The sequence below is a fragment of the Rattus norvegicus genome, chromosome 11 (genome assembly GCF_036323735.1).
Source record: "Rattus norvegicus strain BN/NHsdMcwi chromosome 11, GRCr8, whole genome shotgun sequence".
NCBI lineage: Eukaryota > Metazoa > Chordata > Mammalia > Rodentia > Muridae > Rattus > Rattus norvegicus.
This window is the reverse complement of record NC_086029.1, coordinates 39,493,457-39,502,435: the sequence shown is the minus strand read 5'-3', so window position 1 is coordinate 39,502,435 and position 8,979 is coordinate 39,493,457.

Sequence of the window (8,979 nt, the reverse complement as noted above, 5' to 3'; positions counted from 1 at the left end):
ACAAAAGACATTAGAACTCACTTTCCAACTTTCCTTGTATGAGAATGGCACTTTGCTACAATGAAGGGATTTTCCAGATCCTCTGAAAGAGGAGGACGATAACACTCAATGTTTGACATCCAAGCCCTTCCTTCACTGCTCCTATGTGTTAAAAGGAATAACCCTTAGTTTTCTGGTTTGTTAGGCTGCTGCTGTCAGTACTGGAGGGCAGTGGTGAGCTGGGTGTCTCAGGACAGTTGGAAGATGGCAAGCACGAATGATAAAGCTGATGAGATAGGAGTGGGTGTTTGAACCAGCAGATCTGAAGGCATTGGTTCACTAAGCTATCCGTGGAGGTTTGATTTGAGTTTTAGGCATAATTAAAACTGACAGTCGAAGTACTATAGTATAATGGAGACAAAGGGGGGGTAGTTTCCCTTCATGATGACAAGTGTCTGGGATAGTGAATTTAATAAAGAGAAAGGTTCATTTTGGTCTAGTCTATTCATTTGAGTTTGGTGCTATTAGTAACTCTGGCGTTATTACATCATAGTAGAAGTGCACAGAGAAACTAGTTAATGCAGTTCAAAGAGGCAGAATATCAAGAGACTAAATAAAGTCCGACAGTCCCTTTGGATATCTTTTCCTCAAGTGATAAATGACTTATTAATAAGACCCCCCGTTAAAACTCCCACCACTTCTCTGTCACTATTCTGGGGACCTGCCTCTAACACTATTGTGGGGACATTTTAATACCAAAACTCCAACATGTTTATGTCAGATCATGAGCTAAATGACAATACAAAAAGGGTGCTTTTTTAAGAGGTAGCCTGAGGGGAGGAATGTCGAGACCTCTACTCTCTGTGTAATTTCAAATAATCTTTCCCTAAATTTGCATGTAAAGAGGAAGTTGGAGCTTAGATTTCAACCAGAGAGCAGAAGAGAATCTTATAGAACTTTTGTTTTTATTTTTTTCTGGAGCCTTCTACATCATTAAATAAAGAGTGGTTTTCTTTCAAGGATTATTTTATTCAGTCTATAAATGCTATTTTATTTTTTGTGTGTATGATGTGTGTATGAAGTCAATGTGTGTGAGTGCATGCAAGCACAAGCACATTGATATTTGTGAATGATATTGTGTGTGCTTATGCCACATATGTGGACATCAGGAGACAATCTTGGGCATTTTCTCCTTCCACTGTGCTTGAAGTAGAATCTCTCTCTCTCTCTCTCTCTCTCTCTCTCTCTCTCTCTCTCTTCTCTCTCTCTCTAGCTGTTGCATACCTCTGGCTAGCTAGCCTGCAAACTCCTGGCGATTCTCCTGTTTCCATCTATTATTCCGGTATAGAGAGCTAGGGTTACAGATGTGTACCACAGCTGGCTTTAGGCAGGTTCTGGAGAGCAGAATCAGGTCTACCTGCTGATTCAGCAAGTATTTTACTCAGTGATGTATCGCCTCACCATCATGAATGACTGAAATTCTAAATTCTCTGTTAGGCTAGAAACTAAAGGTTGAATGGGATGCATTTGAGATGTAGTGAGGAGTTTGCCAAACATATTTTATTATACTGGATCTTGTCATTGTATCCATTTGATCAAAAAATATTTTCCATGAAAATGTGGTAACAATCCCCTTTATTACTTTCCCTATGTGTGAAGTGACTGTGTGGGGTGTATATACAGAGGCTAGAAGTCAATCTAGGCAGTCCTTTCTCAAGACTGTTCATCTCTTTGGAGACAGAGTCTCATGCTGGGCAGGATCTTGCCAAGTAGGGGAGGCTGACTAGCTAACAGTCTCAGGCATCTGTAGTCTCCACATACCAAGAATTATGATTACAAATACGCACCACAACGTTCACCATTTTTATGTGTTAGGGATTGAACTCAGGCCTTAATGCTTGGACAGCAAGCACTTTACCCACAGAGGTATTTATTTCCCCAGTCCCAACAATGTTCTTTATTATGTGTTTAGTGACTGAAGTTCAAGATATTGTTGGCATCAATACAGTAAAAGAACATAGACCCACTCTACCACATCATTCTGATTATTACAAAAAGTCACCAAGTGGGTAAGCGGCAAGGCCTCTGATATTGTATTTCAACAATTTATGGTTCAAAGAATACTTCTTAAATTGTTACTTTTAGCAAAGAGAGGTCATATCAGTAAGTTTTTCCTTGAAATTTGGACCATAAAAAGTCATATTTCAACAGAAAAGCAAATTACAGTCACAAGAATTGATAGACGAAGCCTGTGGAAGGTTTTTGTTTATTCTGGACCTTTCTACAGTACATCTTTGGTGCTGTCAAATACAGTTTGAAAATGTATTGCTTGCATCACTCTACCTTAGACTTAGTTAATATCATGTTACAAAGATAAGTTCTGAAAAGATACGGCATGGAACTATAACCCAAGAGTCCTAAGTAAATGTTTAAAATTTATATTGAACTCGTTTCCTAGTTGAGTTACTGCTTAAATTTTGAAGTTTCAACCTTCTGGAGTAAGCTTACCTAAAAATAAATAGATTTCTTTCAGTACTATCATCCAGGAGGAACCATTATCACGTAATATACGACCTGTTTATGTTTCTGTAGAGGGCATCTAAGCTAGAAAGTAGGCGATCACTGTGAAGGAAAGCAGACGGGGACAGATCTGGTTTGTGTCTGAGAGTAAATGGAGCAGAGATTCCTAAACTCCTCAGATGTGGGTCACCCACCCTGGCCCTGGCATGTTACAGAAAATGCTTTCAAGCCTGAAATCATTACCAGGCATTTGCTGAGAACCCTGGGATTAGAAAACATGGTGAATCCCATCTTTCTTATGTCTTTCATTTGATAGTTTTTCATCAAGCACACACACACACACACACACACACACACACACACGCACACACACACGCACGCACACACGCACGCACGCACACAAAGGCTTTGCAAGGAAATTATTATACCAAGTTTGAAATACAGTACACTTGAGCTCCAGTTGCTGTGAATTAAATGGTTTGGAGAAGTTAGTGTCAGCTTTGTTTGTAATGTTGATGTAGGTTTTACTTTGTGGTTCCTGGGCTGGAACTCTGTTTTATGGAATTTGGCGTAGAGTCTGTGTTCCTGACCCAATTTCGGCATTGTGTTCTAATAACATTTCTGAGTTGCTCTTCATACAGTAAGTCCAGGATGGCAGATTCATTGTCCCAGTGTTATTTCCTGCCATTTCAAGCGTGTAAATACTATATAACATGTTTTCAATGAATGACTTCCGTAAAACAGGTCTAAAACAAGTCTAACTCAGGTAAAACCAAAAGAACTCCCCACAAAAACCCAAAATTATTACCTCAGATAGAGAGTATCTGTCTCTTACAGTATCAGGAATGATAAAAATATTTGTATCACCTATAGTTCACTTAATTATCATATTGTATTAACTATGCCCAATTCTAAAATAAATGTAAAAAGTGTTTTCAGTTATATTAAGTAAAAGCTATAGATTGGCATATGTTGCAACAAAAGAATCAGTGTATGATTATGCAACTATTTCTTCATAAAAAGCGTGTTTAAATTTTTTTTCTGTCTATAATTGTTGCCGTATACTTTCTTTAGTACATATTTATTTCAGACAAATAGCCCAAGGGGCCTTGAGCTCACATCAGTCCTCTTGCCTCAGCCTCTGGTTAATAGGGGTGAGGTACTGCGCCTGTCTCTTAGTACTATGTTTCATATAACATTTGAGTGAATTAGTACGTCCTACAATTCTGTATTCAAAGTTGAGCTATCTTTAAAAATTGCTGTTAATTGCAGGAACAGGAAACCCCACGGCTGTTGATTAAGTTTAACTTGATGGACTTGTGAATTCCTAACTTATAGTGAAATTTCCTTCTCACCAAATTCATCAATGCTCATTTTCAGATATCTTCCAATAAGGGTTTATTGTTTGAGATGCCTTACATTCCTGTAAGTGCAAAACGTTTGAAGAACTCTCTCAGAAACTTTTATACATGACTGTAACTATGTGATCACCAGTCAGAGCAGAAATGCTTTGGAATTTTATATGCATATCATTAATGCACAGGTTTATGTCTTCGGACTTGGCCATGTCTGCCGAAATCCATGATACCGTATTCAGTAACGTTTCCTTCCTTATCATCTGCTGCTTCGGGTAAAGGAGTTAAAGGTTTTCATCTCTTTCCACCCTATCAATGTAAAGCCCAATCTGTGAACTTCAAACCAACGCTACCATTTATGGATGTTTGGGTTATTTTTTTTTTTAATTTTCTTTATGAAGAACACAGCTGCTGTTAAAAAAACTCATTTATTTCCATATATGTAAGCACCCATTTTGGTTCAGGATGAATAAAATAAATGACCCATAAAAATGCTCCTTAAAATTCTTTTTTTTTTTCTTTTTTTTTTCGGAGCTGGGGACCGAACCCAGGGCCTTGCGCTTCCTAGGTAAGCGCTCTACCACTGAGCTAAATCCCCAGCCCCGCTCCTTAAAATTCTTAAAGGCAATAATCTAACATAATGAAATTGACATAATCAGGGTATATAAAATGTCATAACCTGAAAGTTTTCCCAAAACCATTGCACAGTTCACCCTTTTATCAGCACACCGATAGTTCTGTTTATTCATGCCCCTAATGAACCTAGAGATTAACCATTGGACTCATCCCCACAGCCTTACTAATGTGTATCCCTGCATAGCTGGTCTGAATTTTTTAGTATTATTAATCCTGTTCATTACCTTTAACAAGTTTGTTGATCATATGTTACCTTAGTTTGTATAGGGATTTTTTTTCATGATTTTTACAGTTCAACTATATTGTTTTACTTTTCTTATTTGTTTAGGGATTCTCCATCTATTCTACATACTTTTTCAAAGTTATATATCATAAACAGTCCATTTCAGTTGTAGGTTATCTTCTCAGTTCTCTTATCAGTGACTTAACAGAATCCATTAATTGTAACCAAGAGAAGTGTGATGGCCCATGTCAGTTTGACAGGATCTGGAATCTTTTCCAAGACAGGCCTCCTGGTGCACCTGGGAGGAATTACTTAGATTAGGTTGAACTCTGGACATGCCTGTGAGAGAATATCTGCTAGGTTATTTGAGGGGCTGGGATTCACTCTAAAAGTTGGAGGCATCATATCCTTGGCCGGGATCCAAGAACACATAAAAAGAAGAAAGGTGTTTGAGCCAGCACATTCATCTCTCTGTGCTTATTGGTTATAGACACAATATTGTTAGCTGCCTCAAGTCACAAGACAGCGTTGCTGCCACAGTGGACTGTGCCCAGGAACTGCGCATGTTAATATAGATCCTCTCTCTCTTAATTTGCGCTCATTGAGTACTTTATCACAGCATGAATTCAGTTATTGTGAGTTGCGACTGAAACCATTTTTAAAAGGATTTAGTTAAATATTTTTACATATTTCCTGTTGAGATATCTCTGTATATACAAATAGGAAATTAGAATATGCAGTGATGGGCTGTGTCAGTCATTCCGTGAGTAGTAGGAAACCCTGAGTTTGATAACTCTGCAGGACATAGGCAAAGTGCTGTACGGCCATAAACATAGCACTCAGAAGGATAAGGTAAACAGGCAGCTCAGCTTTAAGTGTAAAATTTACTGACGCTCTGTAAGAAATGGGGTAAGAGCAGCGTCATCATCAACTATATGGTTAGTGTGAGAGCTGCATGAAAACCTGTTTTAAAAACCAAAAGCAATATTAATTAGCCTGCTACAGTGTTTACATATGCACAAAAGGATTAATATATTCATAAACATGAATAGGTCCTGGGAGCATGGCAATGCATGCTGGGTTATTTCGTGCACACACTATTCTAGAAGGTAAACCTTTAAAGCTTTAAAACACAGGGCAGTGCTTTCTGGTGATCACAGCACAGGGAGGACATTGCTTTCAGTGTCCTGTGGGAAGTTTTATGGGTGGCAGGGATGTTCTATATTGACGTGCAGGCAGGAAAGGCAGGAGGCTGGCTGGTCTGATTTCATTTGCACTCAGGAAACAGAAAGAACAAGATTTTGGGTTTGTCTATAAAGCCTCATGGCCCACAGTCAGTTATCCACTTTCTCCAGTGAGGCCTCATAGCCTTTAACTCCTATGACCTCCCTAAACATGGCCACCAGCTGTGGACTAAGTGATCCAAAACGTGAGACAATGTGGGACATTTCACAATCAAGTCCTAACACTCCACTTCCCCTCCAGTGTTTGTTATCTGTGCAGTTATTTAATTTACAACAGAAATTAAAGCTTGAAGTTTGGTGATAAAGAGTTTGCTCCATGGTTAAGAGTCCTTGTTGCTTTTGTAGAGAGCCCAGTTTAATTTTCAGTGCCCATACAGTGGTTCACAACTGTCTGTATCTCCAGACTTAGGGAATCAAATTCCCTATTCTCACACACTTAGTCGCCAGGCATACATGTGGTGCACATACTTGCATACCTGCAGGCAAAATATCTCATATGCATGAGATAATTTTAGAAGAGAGCACTTTTTAAAAAAATAATTCACTTTACTTAATCACAACCAATGTTTCCATTCTTTTGCTTTATGGAACACATTCATTAGTGTTACATAAAATTTGAGAGCTTATTTTTGTGAAATCTGGAATAATTTCTGCTTCTAATGCCTGTTTATTTGTTATGCAATTAGCATGTCATCAATTACAAGTATCATGAGAAGTTTAATGATCATGCAGAAAAACAGGCTGTACTTTCTGAGTGTGCACCATGGGATAGTTCACAAACAAGCAACAGCACATGCTTTGTGATTGCAACTGCATTGCATGTGTCTTAGTTTCATTTCCAGTTGCTGTGATAGAATATTCTGGCAATAGCTACTTAAGGGAGAAGGGGTTTATTACAGCTTATAGCTTCAGGTTACAGTTCATCCTTATGAAGAAATTGCAGTAGAAGCCGGTCTAGACAGCTGGTCACATTGAACTCATTTTCTATAGGCAGAGAGCAATGGATTCTTTGTTCAGTTCTTTCTCTCTCTGGTTTTCATTTAGTACAGCACTCAGCTCACAGAATGCAGTGCTCACATTACAGTAAGTCTTCCAATCTAGAAGACAAACTGGTACTCACTTGGTGGCTCCATTCCTACCGCTTAGCTTCCATGGTGCTATGCATATTGCTGGAGGAGAAAAGTAAACCCCAGTCTCACTCAGCCTTGAGCTCTGTAAGCTGCAACAGTGACTGCTATTGTGGCAGCAAAATGTGAAAGGAGTAACCAGTGACTTTCTGACTGGATGGAAAGCCAACTGCTTGGGAACCCAATATTATTATTCTGCTAAATGGACTTAGCATTAAAATAACTCCTAATGACTTTACACATGTGTTTTCTTGAGGTTATTTGACAATTTCTGTCTCTTACAGTCTTTCCACCCACTCTTCAGCAAGGCCCCAAGCCTTGGCAGAAATAGGCGTGGTTTGTACGTTCTCTTTAAGGCTGAGCTCTCCATAGTCTCTTATGCTCTGCCTGTTGGGCAGTTGTTCTGTGTTAGGTACTATCCACGGCAAAGAGTCACTTCTCTGATGAAAGCTTAGAGATACGCTGATCATATGAACAGAAAAAGGCCAAAGTTCAGTATCGCTTGTACAGATGCTTAACTTTGTGGAGAATGTAGATTTGAATGTGGGAGAGAGATATGAAGAGATGCCACAGGTGCTCAAGCACATGCCCTCCAAGCCAAGCCAAGTCTCCAAATGAAGAGAGAGTGGAAACCACACCTTGAATCATCACTCTGTGACCTCCAGTGCAAAGGCCGAATCCAGCATCTCCACTGGCTTACAGGTAACCAGTGGAATAATACATTCCCCTTTCAGAAAAAGAGGAAGCCAGGATGTGGAAGGGGCAAAGTATTAACAGTGACAAAATATTAACAGTGACAGTTTTAGAGACTAGGTGACTATTGTCAAGGCATGATCAAAGCAAAAAAAAATGTTAGGTGAACAGAGAGACTGGTGTGTGTATCTTTTCTGGCTGTGTGTGTGTCCATGTGTCTGTGTGTCCCTCTGTGTATATGTGTCTCTGTGTGGCATGTGTGCATCTGCATGTGTACACATGTCCATGTGTGTGCATGTGTGGGTGTGCACACACGTGCTTGCATTTGTGTGGTGTGTTTTGTGCTTATGTATGTGTATGTACTATGTGTGTACATTGTCAGGTTTATGATACCTGTGCCATGATCCATGTAGGTTTGAGGACAACTTCAGCTGATGGTGATCACACAAACCCATGCACACATGCACACATGCATGCAACACAGACCACAGAGACTCCTGTCTTCGCTTCTATCATCTATGAGTAGCACAGGGATTACAGATGTGTGCTTACAATGTTGAGCTTTCCCATGGACTCTGAGAATCTTAATTCAGATCCTCACATTTGTGGACTAAGTGCTTTAACAATAAACCACTCCCTAGCTATATGCAGATTATTTTCTTGCATAATAAATTCCTCTCCTAGGAATGAAGCTATGGCATCTATTACTGGTTTTCTCTTTTCTTTTCTCCATACTTCCTTTTTCTGGATTTATCATTTGCTTTGAATAATAAATTCTTGATTATTAGCTATGACTGACAATCCACAGAACAAACAAAACTGCTGAATCTCATTTGAACTACATATTTATACACCAACATGCATATTATAGGCATGTTTATGTAGTAGTTAATAGTATGATTCCCTGTGACTTCTTGAGACACTCTACTATTTTATCCTTCTCTCTTCTTCTGTATTTATCTTCCTCTATCCTCCATAACTAGAGACCTCTTTCTCCATTCCTCCCTCTACATCCATCCAGGAGCAATGGACTAGCAAAACCCTAATAAAAACCCTAATAACAGCAAAAACCCTAATAACAGTCACAAGAAACCCATTTTTGAGTTGTTGGTCAGTATTGTCCAAAAGACTGGAAATGTTACAAGCTATTGCTATGGCACTTGGCTGACCCCAGAGGAAGAGGGTAAGTCCAATTGGTAAAG